Here is a 20681-nt window from a genome sequence, read left to right as displayed (position 1 = left end):
AGACTGTACAACCAGAACTGCTCCCAACAAACATAGATGTTTACATCTGTGCTGTAACTGCAATAAGTTAATTAACCGATTCGCACTACAACCTGCTCTGCCTCTTATCTGTAATTATTTTTATTTAATTTAATAACTGTACAGTACTCTGTTTATAGTAACCATTGTCCTTAATGTTTCTGTCCTGTGCCCTGTGTACTGTTTGTTTGTGTATGTGTCTTTTTGGCTGCTGTTACAACCACATTTCCCTTTGTGGGAGAATTAAAGGATTATTCTATTCTTCTATGGATGACCAAGCCCCTGCATGGGATGAACAAAGGACAAATGCAGGAAATGGTGGACATCAAGAAATTCTACTAGTACACAGCAAATTCAAAAGTGTTAAATGTTTTGGTGTTAATAGTCTCCTTGCAAAAGTAGAGTTAATTTTACTCTAAGTAGAGTCACATTCTTTTAATGTAACTCTGAGGTGTAAAATGATAGTAGTTAAAATCGAGTGTTAAAAATGAGTGTTTCTCTGTCAAATCTGGAGGTGTTACAATGGAAACATTAACTCCTGACCTCTTAACTCTGAACTCCTACAGGGGCTATGACACCAACAGAGTAAATTCACAGACTCCGCCCCCAGCACGGCTCCAATCGAAGCTGAAGTGAAGCCGTTTCAGAACATTTTGCTCTACATATTTGAGTTGTTTGCCATGCTTGGTAAGTCATTTTTTCAAAGATTGTTTCAATTATTATTATGAGCTTTTACTTCTGTGGCTCTTTGGAGTTGAGACAAAGCTGTGTGAAAGGCATTAGCCATGTTGCTCGCTGATAGCATAATATTCTGTTTTAGCTAGCTGAAAGGTATTGTTTGCGGGCAAATACCACAGCCTTGAAAAAAGCTTGCATGTGAATTTTCAGTCAAACTTTTGGTCAAATACGCCTAAAACAATGTCTAGAATGTGAAATGTTGGTATAATGGTGCTACTTGAAGCCTGAAAACGATCGCCCATAAAAAAAACGAGCAAACAGCAGTAGCTGACGTCCTGACTGGATTCTACGTTAGCATAGATCCCTCCAGAGTTTTGTGCACACGGTTTAGGTAAAAGTGAAAAAGGTTGAGGTTTTACATTTAGTTCAGTATTACCTGTTGCCTGTGTCCTTGTCTTTTGGGAAAATACTTTACACAAGTAGTGGCTCAAAGAGGATTCCTTTTTCTTTTTTACTGTGCTGCAATTGTTTACTGGATTATTTGTGCCATTAATTAGTGTCAACTAATTTTTATTCGATCTCCGCACAGGATATGCTTGTGAAGATGGAATATGGGGGAGAGCAGAAGTGCGTTGAAGTTCCACAAAGGGATGAATGAAGGACATGCATATTGTATTGAAGAAATAAGTGATGAGATGCTGTTATTTGCATTTACCATGTCAGACCTTTTGATAAACACAATTCTAATGAAAGTGAGAACATGTACACTGTTACATCTTTCAGAAAATGTTTTGAAATTGTGGTGCACAGTTCAGAATAAATGTTTTTCAAAAACCATTGCATCTTTTTAGTAAATGTTTATTTCCAAAAGAAATTTCTAGAAGTTCAGAACAGTAAAATTCCCGCTTTTTAGAATGAATTAGAAGATAACTCTTACGTAGTTAAACTGAAATAGTCTTTGAGAGTTAATATATAAACTCTTAACACCAAGTGTTAAATTATCAACTCCAGACAGATTTGGTGTTTAACACTAAATCAGAGTTAACGTACCAACTCTCCAAAAAGAGTTAAATTAACACTCTCTGGTGTGGACCCATATAGACACTTTAATAGCGTTGAAATCAAATCCGACAGTGTTAATTTGGACATGCTGGATTTGCTGTGTAGCTAGAAAAGGCCGGCTTAAAGGACAGTCCAGATTCACTGACCATCTGATGCACCCCATCCATAGAAGCAGGAGTCTGCCACAGTCGACATAACCCAAGTTTCAGACTTGTAAGATCCTTACTGGGACCAGGTACACTGGAGGCACAAAGCAGTGGGCGGGATAGTGCACAGGAATGTCTGTCCTGATTTGAAATCCCCAAGCTTTGATGGGAGACGCCACCAAACATGTTTGAGAACATCAGAGCAGGTTTTATTGGAATTCAAGTTGTAGACAGATGAACAGCTGATGGCCAGCTAATCAGAGTCAGTGCTGGTTGACAAACAGCAGAAGAAGCTGTGATAGATAGCACTACACAAAAAGAACCAGAGCTGAAGGAATTACTGGAGCAGATGGAGAAGATAAAGTCCAAAGTGGAGCATTAGAAGCTGTAACCCACAAACTGGAAGAGCTGAGATACTGAGGCAAACCCTCAAACTCTCAGACGTAAGTAGAGAACCCGAGGATCACACCACCAGGAGATTATTCATCTGTTTATTTATTCCCTTTGAAGTAAAGACCACAGTTACATTTAACATAAATCCCACCACAGCCTGTTAACTGATCACTCTGGGTCCTCTCTCTTCTACCGGTCTACATTAAATGACTGCATCAGAACAATATGTACATGGAGTCTGTGTAACCAGTGGCGCAATATGATGATAATATCTACAGTAAAAAGTATTGTCTCTGTGTTCTCCTCATTATCTGTGTTTGTCGTAACAAGCTCAGCAGAATTAAGTGGTTTACAAAATGCTTCCCTGACCTTCCCTGATTAATTTTAATGGTATTTCTCATGGAAACAGAAACAAGACTCATCCCATATCTTCTTGTCATAAATCTCCTGAGATAGCGACACTGAAGTGAAATGATATTGCAAAGACCTTTGCTAAACACCAATTTCGTTATCGTATCATCTTGGAGAAAAAACAAAAGCACATAGATCCACAGTTAAACAGAGGCTCAGCGAAGCTGCAGCCAGCGATCCAACTGCACACGACTTCAGCCAGTGGTTGGGTTTGAAACGAGAGGACCAACAGGAGATTAGACAAGATTAGAAACGACTCGATACTGAGAGGGGGAAGGCAGTGAAATATGAGAAAATATATTACTATATTTATATCAATAAGTCACAACCCAAACCTCTATTCTAGTCCTATTTAAAGTCTTTATGATCGATTAACGTCCATCAGACTCAAACAACCTGTTTAACATGTTGTCATGTTTTTATGTGGCACAGGTAGGTACTTCCTCTGTGGTCTTATGTACCTGTGCTGCTGGTGTGCATCACAGGTTTACTCCTCAATATAGATTTATTGTATTCGACAATAAAGCAACTATAGAGGGAAACAGCACACAGGTGGGATGTGGCACGTGATAGTGGTCGAGTACTACCTTCACATCATCTACGTTCAGCTGAACAGTGCAAACAGCAATATATGTGTTATTAAAATGATTTTACTCTGTTGGATTTATTCTGTATTTTAAATACTCACTCGCTTATATAAAAATACTGATGTAATCTTAATACCTGTTCTTGATATTCATTTGATGAATGACATTATCATCAACTGACGAAGTGCGTTTTAGCTGCTAATCAGTAGTTAGCAAGACAGACACCCAAGCTCCATGCAACAAGCTGTGTTGGTATAAACTTTCCATCATCCTCAGTGAGTCCCTGCCTGAAACTCCAGAGAGCCTGGCTGTTATTACAGAGTATATAATGAGCTACAACCCTGACAGGCAGGCATGGTACAAAACATCAGGTTTACAGGAAGCAACGCAGATAAGCTGTCTTAACAATGTTGGAGGTATACAAGGGAAGGTCGTGTATGAAGAGGGCGTGTGGGCCTTGTAATTTAATACTCCTTAAACACCTGACGAGAGCGCTGCATCGTGCTCTGAGCATGAAGTCTACAGCACTGTCTGCATGTTTGGAAAAGGAACGTCTTTAGTCCTAAAATCTTCCTGCTTGTCCCGTTCAGTCTTTTCCACCCCTGCCGTCTCTCTGCCTCCCCCCTCTCCCCATCCTCAGTCTCATTTCCTAACCATTACACTGTTCTGCTCAGCTGAAGCATGTCCATATATTCTTAAAGGGATGGTTAAACTTAATCATTAGTCTAACAAGCTCCTTGCCCTCCAAATGATCATCCACAGAATTAGAGGGATTTGTTCTGGAAGGTGAGCCGGTAACTGGGATGAGGGGCCCAAAGACACAGAGAGGAGAGAACAAGTGGCTGTTTTCATTGCATCCAAAACTAATAGAGAAATAACTTTGCTGCCTTTAATAGCTCAGAGGTTGCCAACACTGAGAAACAACTCGACAACCACACCTGCAATTAAAGCCACATGTTGGTTTATTCTTTTCAAATTGTTGAAAATCACATGAATCACATGCTTTTAACCCACATTAGAAAAAAGAACAAGTTTCATAGTTGTTCATGTCGTTCACAAACGATGACTGCTGGCCTTTTCCCAGTGATTGTGCTGGCTCACTAACATTAAGAAACTGCCGTGAGTTCTCAGAATCGGCTCCTTGAGGACAAGAAATGACAACATCACAAAACGCAAGTATGGCGAAGCTCGCGGCGCTCCAACGGGAGATTGAGAGACCAGTGTTGGACTGTAGAACTGCTTTGAAATTCATATGAGCTGTTCGCACTAAAGTAAAAAATACCATCCGGCTACCCCTTTGGCGCCAGCTGCAAGGCTGGAGCTGAACAAAAACTCCCTGATAACGACTGTGTTGAGTTTGTTCTTCCCATTCCATGCAAGGCCACCTGGGTTGGCTGGAAGACTGTTTACTTAGCCTGGCAGGGCGAAGGACACTGTCTCAGCTGAACTATGGACACGCACACACAGACATATACTGATACTGATAAGCACTCACTGACGCATCACCCTCCCTACCCCGGATCCAACGCCTCCTCCAACGCTTACCTCCCCTCTGATGTGGACATCGGGTCAGTTGGAGGCGCAGTCGAAGATTGCAGCGGTCCCAGATCAGATGTACACACTGGAACTCTTTCCCATGTTGCTGTCTGTGTTTATTGTGCTGTGGTGTGTTGATATCTGTGCATTCCTGTATTATCCTTCTGTGTTACACATTTCGATGTTTTTTTCCTCGCTACCTAGCCTGACCTGTCTCCCCAATGTGATGTTTGTGTTGTATGTACGGTCGGCAAGGTCTGTCATCTCGGTTGTGGGCAAAAGACCTGCAACTGACAAATAAAGGTTATCTCATCATCTCATTGTTGGGTAACTCTGCCAAAGCAATGTCAGACTCTTTTCTCTGATGACCTCCAGGACCAGTAGTGACATGTTCTGCCACAGGTTCTCCTTAAGCTGCTGCTTGTCTGTGTTGTGTGCAGAGAGTAGTGTGGACTTTATCGATAACTGGAAAGCCTGAGAAAAACCTGTTTTTCTGGGGCAGACAGCATCCATTGTGCTTTTGATAGAGCAGCTCTCATTTATATATAAATCTGGTTGAATTTACACCCCTACAATGTGACGATCCAAAGCAGAGACAGGCTCACATGCCTCTCTGCAGCTTCTCTCCTCTCACTTTTCTTGTGTGTGGCTCACAGGAAACTAGTGACACTAAACTTTGTGAGAAGTTTTAAGACCATTCAATAGTTGTGGTGTTGTATTGGTGCAGCGTGTGCACTGCTGTGACCTGGTGTTGTGGAGAGTTTGACAACTCCTACCAGATTACTTGACTGCTGCGAGCCAGGTGGAGAGCCACACCTGTGAGCCATATAATGATGAATTCCCCTGATAAATTTTGTAGATAAAAGTAACTTGCAGGACCACTTGGTATGTGACCATATGTGCAGTGAGAAGACAAGGATCACATGACTGGGATTACTGGTTTCTACTGTTGGTTTGTAGTAACTCAGTTCTGCTCTGGCTCACAGAGTCACAGTAGTTCATTTGTGCAGGTGTTAACACAGTAATAGCACTCGTGTGCAGACCAAAGCAACCACACTGTGAGGACACGACACCGGTCTCTCTGATTATTTATATCCTGGTAGAGATCACACAGGGATGTTTCCATGTTTTACACAATCCTCTTATTACCCATTTTCCTTACAGATGCATCTGGAGATCAGCACACTGCATCCTATTCTACAGCCTGATCTGAAGAGTTTCACACAACAGTTACAGTTATAACCTCTGGTCTCCTCCCCCCTACAGTAAACACCCCCACAATGGAAATACACTGGTACAGTGGTCAGGGGTGCTGACACGCTGACCCCCACCTCCTTTTAAGGTTCTGTCCATCGGCAATTATCTGCCCCTCACCCTCAGTAACTCTTGCTACTGTCTTGGGGGTGGGGTTAATTGTCCTCCTGCCCTGCACCCCAGCTCTTTGTTCCCATCCCAGGCCTATTTTCTATTTTGGATTCTTACACCCATGAACCGCCATGTTGTAACATTGCAAGCAATCCCAAACTATCTCCTCTTTAACTCTGATGTATATCAAGCAATCTATTCTCAACACACACCCTTTGTTCCCCTTTGGAACAGTTTCAAATGAACTGGTTTGTTTCTGGTGTGAACATGATGCGATGCTCAGTGGGGTTTGATAAACTGGACATTTAAAGCTTAAATGTAAGTCGTCATGTTTTAAATCAGTCATTATGTCTGTGCATGTGACATTATGTTTTCTTCATACTGTGAAACTTGCTGCACAACAAACTGAGGCAGACCAACTGCTATTTAAACTCCTCTGCAGGTTAGTGCAGGATAAACAGGTTAGTTTGTACTGTGATCGTTTAAAGTGAGGAACAGTGTGACTGCTGCACAGTGGCTGTGGGTTCATGGTCACAGCTACAGTGTAGCACAGATTCACTGACTGATTCCACCTTCGTACAAACTTTAAACCCTCTATAAAACAGACAGCATCAACAGAGCGTGCTGTCAGTGTGGAGGATGAAATCAGTCAGGACAGCTCAGGAAACATCTGCTCACATCTGGTTGGATTCAGCTGCACGTCAGCTGATCACAGCCTGCACACTAACAACATCTACTGGAGCTCTCAGTAGAAATTATTGTGTTTGATTCTTTTCCCAAACTGGACCCACTACAACCAGTTTTAGGTTCCCCAGCTGCTGAACCCACTTTAACCCCTGACTGTTCACATTCTCACACTGTGAGGAACACACAATAGATATATAGCTTTTATTTTCCTTCTGATCCAAGCTGAGTATAATTAGAATAAAAATGTTAGACTAAAGTTTGTATTCCCATCTATGGTATTGTTTTATCATTATATTGATACAGCACAAGGTTAGTTAGCTTTACACAAAGATAGAAACATCCTCCAAAGAGATCCTTTTACTTTCTTACTCTGAGTACATTTCAGAGCCTGTACTGTTTTTTGCACTTTTATTTGAGTGAAGAGGCTGAATCAGTACTTCAACCTTTACAGGAGTAGTAGTTAACAGTAGTATTTGTACTTCTACTTAAGTACAGAATGTCTGTACAGGGTGGGCGATTTATATGGATACACCGTAATAACATGGGAATGGTTGGTGATATTAAAGTCCTGTTTGTGGCACATTAGTATATGTGAGGGACAAACTCCTCAAGATGGGTGGTGACCATGGGGGCCATTTAGAAGTCGGCCATCTTGGATACAACTTTTGTTTCTTCAATAGGAAGAGGGCCATGTGGCACATCACACTTATTGGTAATGTCACAAGAAAAACAATGGTGTGCTTGGTTTCAACGTAACTTTATTCTTTCATGAGTTATTTACAAGTTTCTGAGCACTTATAAAATGTGTTCAATGTGCTGCCCATTGTGTTGGACTGTCAGTGCAACCCTCTTCTCCCACTCTTCATCTTATCCAAGATGGCCGACTTCTAAATGGCCACCATGGTCACCACCCATCTTGAGGAGTTTGCCCCCTCACATATACTAATGTGCCACAAACAGGACTTTAATATCACCAACCATTTCCATGTTATTGTGGTGGATCCATATAAATGGCCCACCCTGCAGTTCTGCCACCTCTGCTGGTACCTAATGGATCACATTTAGCATATACACATGGAAACACAATAATACACAATTAGTGTTAAAGGTAAAAAGTTTCCGCTCACGTCTTTAGTGGCAGCTCTCAGAAAGTGTCCCACCTATCACATCGTTAATTGTCTTTATTGTTTGCAGTGTTTCAATCAATATAATATGCTAATGTCACAGCTACGCCTGCTATGTACGATTCATTTTCCCTGATAGCACTTCATGCACATACATGTTTTCATTTAGACCATCTGGCTCAGCATGTATGACCCGTTTAGAAATGCACTTATGTGCTAATTAATTAGCATAGCTCAGGAAGTAATTATAGTCTGATGTCGCCCACGTGCACACTCTCTCTCTCACTGGTCCTTTCATGGCACTTGAACACGCTTCATTAGCTCTGATGTGAGGAAGAGTGAGCTGCTGTCAGAGAGTGTGGAGCCACCTTTAGCTCGGGCTGGAGCTGGACGGGCCAACGGGATACACAGAGAAGCCATCTGGACTCGGACACTACATCAGAACGGCCGGGGCTTCGTGCAAATACACACACAAAGTACAGCTTATTTTAATAAACACACGTGACATGTGCAGACTCAAAGTATCAGTCAAATAAAAATGTATCTAAAGAACAACAAACAAAAGTTAAACAGCTTAAAAGTTGATTTGGGCAGCCAGAGGAAGTTTATCTTACAAAGCATGATTTGATAAATAATGAAAGGACTGTTTTATTTGCATCTACCAGTAACTGAATATATCTACAGATAAAGCTGGGAAAAATCAAAGAAACATTAACCTGTCATAGTTTTGCTTTGAACTCTACGTATGAAATGTTTAGTTTTGTTGAAATCATGATATGATCTGTGCCTCCTCCTACCTGAGATCCCAGAGCAGACGAGGACACAGCAGAAAGCTGATCCCTCTACGATGACCTGGGAATGTCCTCCTGCACAGCTGGAAGAGGAGTGAGGGAGATGTAGGCCTCCCTGCAGTTTTTGTGATCCATTCATTTGATAAATATTTCTGCACTGAATCATATCTGTTATTAATCTCTGTCTCTCTTCCACAGCATGTCTTTATCCTGTCTTCCTTCTCTCACCCCAACCAATCACAGCAGATGGCCCCGCCCCTCCCTGAGCCTGGTTCTGCTGGAGGTTTCTTCCTGTTAAAAGGGAGTTTTTCCTTCCCACTGTCGCCAAAGTGCTGCTCATAGGGGGTCATATGATTGTTGGGTTTCTCTGTATGTATCACTGTATGATCTACTGTACAATATAAAGCACCTTGTGATTTGGCGCTATATAAATAAAATTGAATTGAATTGAAAACAAATACAACTGATGGGATACAACAAACATGTTAAACAGACTGGATACGCACGGCTGGAGTTTCATTCATACCGGTGGCATCACGTCACCCCCACCATCGAACACCACACAGGCTTCAAACGTGGGCTTAGCCTCTACAAGCTCATCTCAGCTACTCAGCATTGTATCTGTGCATAGCTCATCAACACACTGTTGAAGTTTTGGAGGACTACACACAAGTACTTCAACTGCAAGCATGTCTGCATAGGCTCCAGACAAAAATCCTCCACTTACAGCCAAACGACTATGCATGCAAACATAAATGCTGTATCGTGAATGGGGTAGGGTTAGCCACATGCTAAACAAGCATAATTTCTCTTGTTCAGTTACAACAAGTCCATTTGGCTATGCAGTATGAGTGAAAATTCCATATAAGGGAGTTTTATACTGAATAGTCATCTTTTAGTAAAGGCAAAGATGGACCAAATCATGACAACCGTCAGGCAGACAAGAGCAGGTAAAGGCCCTGCTGATAACAAGTTATTACTTAGTTAGAAGATAATAATAATAAATTCGCAGCCATCCAATGTGTCTGTTTTATTTAAAGTCATCAGCTCCATTTACTTCATATGAACCCTGTGGCAATACAAACCAACGTGTTCACATGTTTTTCTTTGTTCTGCTTGTTTTCATGCATGCTGCAAAGGCAGCACAGGACAGTTCTGCATACACAGTGCAGTAATCTCATATGAATATATGAACTCAACCAAACAAGGGCGTTTATATTTCATGTCAGGGAAAGCATCTGCATGTCAATTCCAACATGTGTAACTGATCATTAACCAGCAGTGGAGCATGAATCCACTAGCATGAACCTCTGACGGTGAACATGAACGTTATTAACACACGATGAAAGGAAATGTGTGAAGGAATGTGCAGCTGCTGCAAAAACCAATCCTGGGGAGTGACGAGGAGCTCATCTGCCTTTAATGCTATAGATTTGATGAAAGTACAGTGTCCTCATGAAGCCCATGACTTTAGGTGTGTGTGTGTGTGTGTGTGTGCACGTCACACATGCACGACGCACGCTGGATGCTTCTAGTCTCCTCAGCTGAACACGCAGCGGTCCATTTTAATGTGGCACCTATCTCCTGTTTGGCCCATGCATATTCATGGTGAGCTCAGACCGGGTTGGAGTGCTGGTGATACTGGGGCTGAGCAGATGGGGGGTGGAGACGGGAGGGTGCAGGGAAGTGGGGGGATGAGGCGTGCTTGTCGGAGTGTGTCACGTTTCCAGACCAGCGAATTTTTTTGATTAAAGTCCCTTATCCGTTTTATCATGCATATCCTCGCTCTGATTAAAGTGATCGGAGTCTGACACTCACAATGTCAGAGCAGGGAACCCGGGAGCACCTCACTCCCTCTCTGTCACTCTGCCCCAGCCCCTAATGAATGCCTGGAATGTGTGAATTTTAAGTTGGTGAGACTGGGGATGCTGATGTCCCTGTGACATCTGTAGATGGCACTATAAATGTACGTCTATACGCACACCCACGGAGTGTATGCGCTGTGTGTCAGGACATCACTGCTGGCTTTGAAAATATAGATTTCTCATATGCAGATTCACTCATCTCTACAAGGTATTTGAATGTATGTATTTGAAGCATTACTTTAGTCAGACTCTTACACGGGAGTGTCACACATGTGAAGATAACCACTTAAACACTGGTTACACTGGTTACACTGGAAAACAGATGGAAATATAAAATATGTTCTGCTAAGAACACGTCTGGCCCTAATAAGAGCAAAGTAGGATCCTAATGGTTCTGATGGGAATCGAAGGTGTTTCCTGAAATGAGACCTCGGAGCAGTGGACGCAGCACATCTGTCCTGGGATAGCACAGCGACTGCCTCGTTATTACTGAGAGTTTATTTGGTGATGTAATCATCTCAGTGTTTCCAGCAGATTTGGATTCTGTTTGCACACACGTGCCCACATAATACAGACAACACAGGATCTTCTGCAAGTATTTTATTTGCTATGTACTGTATGTTTCACACAAAAAGAGGGGAAACTGAATATCATAGGGACGGTATCATGTGGTTTCCACTGTTTTACAACAGGAAGGTTCAAAGCCAACCAGGTGTGTGAGTCACCTGGTTGGCTGTGTCACTCTGGTGTTGATCCCACAGTCCAAAGACTGTCTGTGGACATCAGCTGTAATCTAAAGTCCTCTGAATGTTCGACCTGATGAGCCTTGCTTCTCTGCATATGTAGATGCCACGACTGGACTCCTACTGCAGCTCTTATTTGAGTACACAGTGCCACACCACTTTCATTTTCCCTCATGCATTCATACCCACACGCGCCACTCTGTGATGGTGGGCTGAATTACAACAGGGATCTTTTAGAATGTCGCCCTGTGACGGAGGAAGGCATGCTGTTTGCACTGGGAGGGGGTGTTTCACTCACACACACACACACACACACACACACACACACACACACACGCGCGCGTGCGCTTGATGAAACAGCTGGTCCAGAAACAGTCGAGACCATCCAATTGGAAATAGTAATTAATGGCATTAGAATATTGCACAGTTTGGTGCCATTGAGGGACTGGATGACTTTAAAATGTGTAAATCCACAAACTTATCTGACCTAGCGGCGGGTGGCTTTCCACCCCCTCAGCTAAATAGATTAATTATCTGCAGGGCCTGGTGCTGTCATCGGGAGCCACATGGATATCAGATCAGCCCAGATACCACTGGAAAGCTTCTGCTAATGATTACAGCACTGCTGCTGCTCATGGAAATATTTACCCAGAGAAGAGAAGAGGACTCGCATGCACGTGCTGTTCTGCAGCACGCTGCACCTTGTATTTATTTGCATTGTAAAGGTGCCGATTTAACAGCTTTTCAGTTTAACTGTACATGATACTGCTGTGTGCATGTAATGTGAAGGAAACCCTCAGATGCAGCGCAGTATCTTAAAAGGCTGCAGAAGCGCACAGCGCGTTCTGATGCAGTACATCCTCGGGATGGACAAATCATCGAAGATTTTGACAACCAATATGGGAAAAAAGACGAGGAAAAATAACAAGGCACGAGAAAAAATAGCGTCCAAAGTCCTAGAAAATGGAGAGAGCAAAGGATCTCAGGGGTAAGTATTAGTTGTCACCCTGTGATCAAATAGTAGAGGCCAGAAAGCGACCAGAGAGAGCCTGCGCCCAGGCAAAAAGAAATATAAAGTCCAGATTTAATTCTGATAGGGAGAAATAGAATTTCAAAGCTGGATGTCTTATCGTTGGCATGTCCCTTTGCCGGACTGATTTCCCTAGCAAAAGCCTGTCAGTGCTATTATGTTGAACATGGAACCAATTTACTGCGCCGGCTAAACAGGGTTACCACTGCTCTTGTAGCCCTAAATGTTTGAAGTTATCGCACAGTGGGAAAAATAGCATTTTGAATGTTTCGGGAGGGGGCGAGGACAGCGGCGCGGCTGGCTTGGACAGGAGTGGACTGTAATTGAAAAGTATCAATCAAAAACAAGTCAAGGACCGGGGAGGGGAAGGTATTATGTTAACCCAGTCCCCCAGAGCACTGAAAGAGCCAAAATGCATTTCTTTTGAATCAGTAATGCTCCCTTGCTCTCCAAGCCTCTAAGCCTGCGACCGGGGGCCTCGTATCTCCGGACAGACAGCAGCAGGGAGGGGAAGGAGGGGATTATCAATTGGAGCATGCGGCCATTACAGGCCTGTTTCGTGATGCTATCTGCCCTTTGAGATAAGCAACCCCCGGCTGGTCAGACGTTTCCAATTTCTATACATGAGAGATGAAGACCTTCTGCTTCTGTTCGCCTTTACCTTTTTTATGTTGTTATATTTTTGCCTGCCCTCTCTGTATTTTACAAGAGACCTTACATGTGTGCTTTGAGGCTGACCTGGTACACCAGTAACCAGCTGCACTTCACATGCATGGCTTTGCACAGCGGAAGATAAACTAAACAAATTGTGATCGAAAAAGGTCTCCGAGTATTTTTATTACTCGGTTTGGATCCTGCTTTTAAAGTCCGCCTCTGCGATCCATACTGGATCTCCTCTCGTGTCTCAACAGTGAACCCTTCATTTCTTTTTTCATTTTCAGGACAAAGATAAATGTGGCAACTGCAGAAACAGCTGCGTCTGTGGCACGCACCACAGTTTAGGTGTTTTCCATGAAGCTACATGTTCTTCCTCAGATGTCTCAGAGTGCTGCAACTGTGTCAAATGTAAATAACAACATGATAATAATGATTTGTTGGGTTTTTCTCTGTATCTACTGTATTATTGTAGGGTCTACATTACAGTATAAACTGAATTAAACATTATTTTATAGACATTCGTTTTGGAAATATAGTGACTGAGAAAACTGAAAAAATGGACAGTTTTAACAATAATATTAGCTCATCTCATTTTGACTTCGGTGGCAGCAAAAATAGTGACAGGACAACCAAAGCCTGGAAGAGTAGGTGGTGCTAACAAGAAGGTCGGCAGGTCAGTCACATGATGATCTCTCAGAGAGTTTCTCAGAAGTGAAGATGGCCAGAAGGTTAAAAGTGGAATTCCTTTTGGAAAAAACTGGAGCTGTGATCTCCAGACTACAGAGGAACGGGACCGTCTGATTGCTATCAGCGCTCAGGTCAAAAGGCACATGCTATTAAGATGACATGAAAACCCTAAAACAGAAAAGGAGGGGACAGAAAAGTGCAGCCAGTGACCTCATTGATTCCCAGATATTTTTCTTTTAAATCAAATTTAAAATGAGCTCATACTATCTCACTCTTTGTTTTTGATATTTTATTATGAATGAAATGTGGATTTATGAGATTCACAAAGCATTGCATCTGCTTTTCTTTACATTTCACTGTGTACCAAGTTCCTGTGAGACGAGAAGAGCAGTTTCACTAAAGTTTTGTAAAACGTATCCTTTGCACTTCCTAACTAAACACCAAGATGTCACGATCAGATCTGTTTCTGTGAGCAGATTCGGTTTATTTGGGGGAGGTTGTGTTGGCCGACAGCGACAGACGGCCTGAACGAGCTCTGCCTCCATGGATCCTTTCTTGTAATCGGCATCAGAGTTACGTAGTTACGTAGCTAACGAGCAGGCTGCAGTTCAGAGGTGACAGGGGAGGGCTGGTGGGGAGGCAGGTTGGCACGTGAGTTACAGGTCAGATTTCCACAGGTGAGTACAGTACAGTGAGTACAATAAAGCAGCAGACACAAGAACGAGGAACACAAGGTGATCTGATTTAGCAGCAATGCTGGTGCTCCTGCACCTCACTCAGACTGCTGAGGAAAGCAAAGATGGCTCCACCCATGGAGGGATGAGACACACCTCTACACCTGAGAAAAGAAGGAGCGAGAGAGAGTCTCCTCTCCATTCACATTTCCTTTTTGTCGTCTTGGAAAACTCTGAAATGCAAACCAGGAGCAGAACAAATGCATTTCATTTTACTGAAGCGTCCTTGTTGTGTTGTGCCATTACTCAGTCTGCTCTGATGAGGACACAGACAGGGACAACACACATATTCAAATGGACAAGGCCTGAAAGGGTCACTGAACAATTTCCTCTGTTCATAGAGAAAGGATATTGCTCAGCCACTGGATTTCCCTTGTGGCTATACCCGTTTTTTTGGAGGGGGGTTTCTGAGGGTCTTAGGATAAATTCCTAGATGCATTAACATATAAGACAGTACAAATGGAACAGGGTATAGCCCGTGGTTTTCACCAAATAGCCCTTAGTTAAGGACACCCTTAAGTCGAGGTCAAACTCAGAGCCAGGAAATTTATGCATTCTCGCCCGGTCTGAAAACGCTGTGGGTTCTTCATGTATTAAAATGAATTGTTTTACAAGTTTTATCCCTCATAAATGGGACACCACTGAAATCCAGTCAGCCAATTTCTGTGATGCTGTCACAGTGTGTGAAAAGAGCGGGGCATACATTTCAATATCTTCTTCTTGCCATTTAAATTGGAGAAAGCAGCAGAGACTGAACTCCAAGGTTGTCTCAAGTGTTTTGTTAAGATTTTATAATCTCAGCAGTTATTGAACTAAAATGACCTTCATAGAGCCCGTTTGTCCTTTCTGTCAGGAACTTTGGCAAATGCATCATACATAGATATTTCACCATTTGCATTACTGAGATTACTAATTACTGGATTCATAATTGAGATTACCGAGGTTAGATTTCTTTATTTTGGTCTCCAGTAACACTGTGAGGAATCATGAAGTTATTTTTCATCAGGCTGCATGCACAAATACTCAGATCACGGTTAACTTTATGACCATCTGCCTAATATTGTGTTGGTTCCCTTTTTGCTGCTCAAACAGCCCTGACACATCAAGGAGTGGTGTCAGGTACCAAGATATGCAGACAGATGCTTCAGGTCCTTTAAGTTGCCAGCCGGGCCTCCATGTATCACACTTGTTTGTTCAGCATATCCCACAGATGCTCGGTTCTGTTAAGATCTGAGGGATCTGGAGGCCAAGTCAACACTCAGACTCACTGTCGTGCTCCTTAAATCATCACGAATTATTTTTGATTGGTGGTAGTCCACATAATCCTCTAAAAGAGCCAGTGCTGTTTCCATGAGTACACGCAGTCTGCAACAATGCTTGGGTAAGTGGTGCGAAGTAACATCCACATAGATGGCAGGGCCCACGTTTTCCCAGCTTGCACCGGTTTGCCTTCTTTTGCACACAGTCAGCCATCCACATGATAGAAAAGAAAGCATGACTCATCCGACCAGGCCACCTTCTTGCACTTTTTCAGCAATTTGAGCTCCTGTAGCTCATCTGTTGATTCAGAAAACACAGGCCAGACTTTGCTCCCCACATACATCAGTGAGCCTTGGCTGCCATGACCCTGTCAGTGACTGACCACTGTTCTTTGTTTGGACCACCTCTGATAGAAACTGACCATTGCAGACCTGGAACACCCCACTAGATGACCCAGTTGTCCAGCTATCATAACTTCAGATCAACTACTTCCAACTCTAATCAGCCTTGACCAAATGTCCACTTGCTTCCTAATATGACCCACCCACTTACAGGTGCTATGATGACGAGATAATCAGAGTTATTCATTTCACCTGACAGTGGTCATAATGTTATGATTGGAGTATATCATCAGGTCCCAGCGAGAGCACTCACTAGGTCTACAAAGAGAGGCCATATGAGCTCCCTCTCACTGCCTCGCTGTTAAATGCAAAACTGAAATCCCTCTGCTCAGATACAAAACCTTAAATAATCAGGTCTTGTCACAAAGAAAGCACTTTGTTCTCAGACTGGGGGCTTACTTCTGGCTCGCAGTTTTTCAAAAGTAGAATGGGAGGCGCTGTTTGATTGTTCAGGTCTCTTTTTAATGCTGTAGGGTTTTTATCTTACAGTATAAAGTGCCTTGTGTTGTGAATTAAGCGATGGTGTCATCAAGGCATTTGCTTAAGGGCACCTGGGCACTGAATTTTAAAAAAGGGCAAGAATTTTTTATTTATTTGTTTTTATGATAGAGTTGAGGATTTGTAATTAACCTCCTACACTGAAAAAAAGGGACTGGCCATCTCTTGGATTTATGTAAGCATCTTGCATGTATTTAACACAATTGCCTCATGTTTTAAAGTTAAATGTAACTATATAGTGTAAAAACTACATGATATGCAGAAAGGGTGTATTAAATTGTTCATATCATGTTCAGGTGAAGTAAGTCAATAAGATAGCAACGTTAAATCTCGTGAAACCACGCGTGATTTCATCTCGCGGGCTTTGGATCGTGGTTTAAAAAAGGCATCCATCTCAGTCAAGTCGAGCAGCCAACTCTACGTTTTTGGTATGTCTTGATTTTTTGAATTCATTTTTACCATAATTCAGCCAAATGTAGTTAAACGTCTAGAGTGTCGCCATGTAACATGCTAAAAAAGAGCCGTTAGCTTATTTGCTGTTTTATCTGTTATCAAAGAATTGGCGCTTTTTCATTTGAATTTGTCTTTGGCACAAGAGCCGTAATATCACATTAAACCTAATTATGAGGCACTCATAACATAATTTGGTTTTCTGTGTGAATAGATTTGTCAACTGACTCTTCAGTTACATTGTGTATTTACTGCACCGTGGTGTTAGTGAGATTTTGGACATTGAACAGCTTTAGCTAATATCATCAGCGGCATTATGCTAGCTTACATCCCTACCCCTCCTGCCCTCACCTGCTGTCCTTTTGTTTTTGTTTTTGTTTTTGTTGATGCACATTGAGAGACCACATCTATTCTGCATTTCACCAGGAGTCAGCTGATGGATTGTGGGTTCAAGGTGTTATGGTAAGAAAGTATATTCTATTTTCGTTTCTGTAACTTAATTATAATAGGTTTTTTATAATTATTAGGTGCATGCATACTCACCCTATTAATACAACTGAGAAATCCAAAATCTGCCATAGGTTTAACTTATACCTGTATGTATTGCCAGAAAGGTGATTACTGGACTCGCATTAATGCACACTTGAACTGAAATGAGGTTGTAACTTGTGGGTTGTTGGGTTGCAAATCAAAAACAAACATCTTTGGATTTTTTTAATCCCATAAGATCTGGAAACACAGTTTTTATTCAACAAAACATTACTGATTATTAACCAAGCACAGTGCCTGCTGTTATTTCAAAATAATTTTATGTCATTTCAGATAAAATGCAGCATTCCAGTGCATCCCAACCATGCCTTTACAGTCAAGGTTTCTGACGGAGCTGAGTTTCTCTCTGACAGTCTGCTGAAAGTGTTTGCAAAGTGATCGGGGGAACAGGGCACAAAGCTAAAGGATGTAGCTGCCATTATGACAGTAAGAACTTTAAAATTCTTTAACTACAAAGTGTATATGTATTGCATTAGGTCAGTAAAAGATTTTTATGCTGCATCCATTGAAACAGTCAACCTGTGAGTAATGATTCCACTAAAAGGATGCCATAATTTTCGTCATGCATTTACTGGCCCACTGAGAAAAATTGATCTTTTTTTAAAAATAAATGTTCTGGAAACTATATATCCATAAAGTTGATGTCAAACAGGAACTTTTGCTATTGCTTTGTAGATGCTGGTGTTGCATGTTGACTGGTTTAAAAAGTCAAGAGTTTTTGTCTGGGATCATTTTCTTCTGTGCTACTGAAAAGTTCACAAATCTCTGTTTTCTTTGTTATAATAGTCAAGGATGACATTAATGCTCGGAGTCCCTCATCAAAGTGCTCCGCATCTGTGTGAAAGACAATTGCAACATCTTGGTGCAGGAGTTCATGGTGAGTGTTTTATGAGTAGTTTGTGGCTTTGCAACATTTAAAAATGCATTTAGTTATCCACTTGATCCTCATTGGACTGGTTAGGACCAGTAGTCCTCTTTAATAATTTGAAGTTCACATGAGGCCTGGTAGTGAACTCGGCCGCCGGCCCTTGAGGCCCCACCCCCACCCCTGTATTAGGGGTCACATCAGTGTGAAAAAACTTTAAATTTGTCATTCTAGTGAACAAAGGAAAATCCCACCAGTATTTACATTAGCTTTTGTTTGAAAAAATGACCAACTGACCAACAGCTAACCAAATTGTGGGGCTGAAAGTCTAAATTCTAACATCTTCTGAGTGACATAACCTGGATTTCTGATGGGCCGGTGTCTTTCTAACAAAAACTAATGTAAAGCATTTGAAATTATTATGTTTTTCACCCTCTCTTAGAAACTCTGTTAGACCATGAATGGCAGCATGGCAGGCCACTCTTTGGCTATAGCTATTTACTATGTTGCTTGCATTGGTTTAAATTACTCTAACATTAGAACTGGTAGATTCAAAAGAGATGAGTTTAAAAAGGAATCTTAAAGAAATGTTTTGTGTTTAACCAGGACTTGCCTGAGGCCACTGCACAGATTGAGAAAACCACAATGAACATCTGTCTCCAGAGATGCGCCAGGCAATGACTTTTCTGATGTTGTTCTTCAAGATCTGGATAACGTGACCTTTGCAGTAGCCATGCTGTTTGGACCTTTTTTATTCCTTCAACATGAGTTACCCATCACAACTCTGCTACACTTTTGAGGTGATTCAAAGGGTGGTAATGGAGTTGGATGCAACTCAGCTCTCAAGAAAACCTCACAACTAAGACAAAACTGCTCCTGTAACGAAGCTCACTGTTATGCATGTGAGGTGACCAGCTCTAGGTGAGAGGACATTTAAATCTCACACTTGTTCTGCTGCATTTTTGAAGCTCAATTCCAGGAACGGATCGCAGGGTTCATTTTTATATACTCTGCAACTGCCATGAGGACAAGCTGTTTTTTGTTGTTGTTTGTTTTTCCTTTTGCTCTGTACAAGTTCTGTTTGTCTGTTTGGCAGCATTTTTAAATTTGTCTTTGTATTTTTTCTTTCTTTTACTAGTGAAGAGATGTAGCGTGAACAGTTATGGAGTCTAAATATCCCATATGGGTCGTGTGAAATGGTATTTTCAGTTTCATTCAGTTGAAGTAAGGAACGTTGAATATTTCTAAGTGTGCTGTTTTGAACCAAGATGTCACAGTATGATCAGTGCTGTAATTTTTGACAGTCACTGTATCAATGTTATTTTTGCATCTCTTGAATAAAGGTTTTGACCTGCAAGTGCTAATTTCTTTAGTTATTGGGGTAAAATGGGTAGTGTTAATAGGAAGGTGTTTGCCAATTCAGTAACCTAATTTAATGTTAATGGAAACTAACATTACCTCAAATTGTTTAGTTATAATTGTTGTTTAACTGAATCTTGATGTCAGAGGCCTTAAATAGAATGTTTTGTATTGTTCTTTCCCAACATTTTTAAAAAGAAACAGTCTAATTTCTTTGCTGCGATTGATTCCAGAGAACACGGAAGAACTGACATTATTTAACTGTTGGTTTATATAGATTCAGTAGAGGAGTAATGTCAGTTTAATTCTTTACCTACTGCAGTGAAATTAGACATGTTGTTTTGATGTGACCAAGTAGTATTGGGTAAAAGTTATTGAATGGTGTTGGGATAAAGTGAGAAAATTGTGAAGGATTAAAATATTTCAAGAGCTCAAATTACTTCATCAAAACATGTTTAAGTCACATTTTATCAACACAAATTGCACAGATTTATTGAACATGAATAAATTGTGTTAATTTAACTCAATTGTTTAAGTTGCTGCCAAAGCAAAACATCTGTGTGCAACAAATGTCCACCATTGAATTAAGTAAATCCAACAACATATTTTTTTCAGTGTAGGATCTGGCGTCCACATATGTGGACATCACATTTTGGGTTGTCTAGACCAAAATACAAAATTTTGCTCTACAAGGGCCTAATATCCACTTACGAGGACACTATACTGCCACTGTTCTATTTTCAATTTAAAACAAATGTCCTCATATCCACTTAAGCCCCACGCCC

General features: G+C 41.6%; 2 long non-coding RNA genes across 3 annotated transcripts; both read left to right on the top strand.

Annotated features, from left to right (window-relative positions):
• The first annotated feature begins 548 nt into the window (after positions 1-548).
• LOC146551402 (uncharacterized) lies at positions 549-1533 on the top strand. The gene is made up of 2 exons (XR_014890030.1): positions 549-705; positions 1286-1533. It is a non-coding gene; the product is annotated as an uncharacterized LOC146551402 (long non-coding RNA).
• A 15286-nt stretch (positions 1534-16819) lies between these two features.
• LOC146551401 (uncharacterized) lies at positions 16820-19894 on the top strand. Of its 2 annotated transcripts, XR_014890044.1 has the most exons (5): positions 16820-17101; positions 17550-17585; positions 17946-18098; positions 18459-18549; positions 19144-19894. It is a non-coding gene; the product is annotated as an uncharacterized LOC146551401 (long non-coding RNA). The 2 variants fall into 2 exon arrangements; XR_014890043.1 differs by lacking the exon at positions 16820-17101 and having other exon boundaries at positions 17148-17585.
• Positions 19895-20681: the final 787 nt, after the last annotated feature.

The sequence above is a fragment of the Mchenga conophoros genome, linkage group LG19 (genome assembly GCF_057382185.1).
Source record: "Mchenga conophoros isolate Kocher_MC1m ecotype Shallow Benthic linkage group LG19, M_conophoros_male_GT1.1, whole genome shotgun sequence".
In the NCBI taxonomy this organism is placed as follows: Eukaryota; Metazoa; Chordata; class Actinopteri; order Cichliformes; family Cichlidae; genus Mchenga; species Mchenga conophoros.
Note: the sequence above shows the minus strand (reverse complement) of the source record. Positions and strands in the feature narration are given on the sequence as shown.